Source organism: Gavialis gangeticus, unplaced genomic scaffold, assembly GCF_001723915.1.
Source record: "Gavialis gangeticus isolate Ggan-Ray unplaced genomic scaffold, GavGan_comp1, whole genome shotgun sequence".
NCBI classification, from domain to species: domain Eukaryota; kingdom Metazoa; phylum Chordata; order Crocodylia; family Gavialidae; genus Gavialis; species Gavialis gangeticus.
In genome coordinates, this window is record NW_017729000.1 from 48,211,622 (window position 1) to 48,212,484 (window position 863).

The window sequence follows — 863 nt, forward strand, 5'->3', positions numbered from 1 at the left end:
TCTGCATTGGCAGCATTCAATCAAAACTTTACTTCAACAGAGATGTGTCAATCGATGCATGCCAGGGTATTGTTGGCCCTGCTGGCTAGAGCATCGCACTGCCGGCTCATGTTCATACTGTGATCAATTATTACTCCCAGGTCTGTGGTGGCAAGTGATGGGGGATCTTTAGTCCTGCTGCCTGATGAGAGCCAGCAGTTGCACAAGCACCCATGTCATGAGTTTTGCCTGTCAGCAGCTAGGGATGCAGGGCCCCAGAACCCCCCTGCACTGATCTCCTTGACAGCTGGCAGGCTTTGTGGCCGCATCAGGGCCTAGCAGCCAGGCCTGCAATAGTTCCCCTCCCCACCCCACCCCCGTGTCCCAAGACAGACACAGTCCCACAAGCCCCCATATCACAAGTTTATCTGACAGCAGCCAGAGGTGCAGGGCCCCAGAACCTCTGCACCTATCTCCTTGACAGCTGGCAGGCTTCATGGCCTCAGCAGGGGCTAGCAGGCCTGCAGCTTTCACCCTGCTGCGCCTTAACACACACAGTGTCACCCATGTCACAAGTTTTGCTTGTCCGCAGCTTGAGGTACAGTTTCCCCCAAACCCCTGCATCTATCTCCTTGAAACTTGGCTGGCTTTGTGGCCTCAGCAGGGGATAGCATGCCTGTAGTTTTGACCCCGCTGTAGCTTAACACACGTGATATGAGTTTTGCTTTCAAAACTTTGGGGTGCAGTTTCCCTGAAACCCCTGCACCTATCCACAAGAGAAGGCTGAGGGGGGACCTGGTGACTGTCTATAGACTCACTAGGGGGGACCAGAAGGGTTTGGGGGAGACGCTGTTTCCCCTAGCGCCCGCTGGCATAACAAGGAG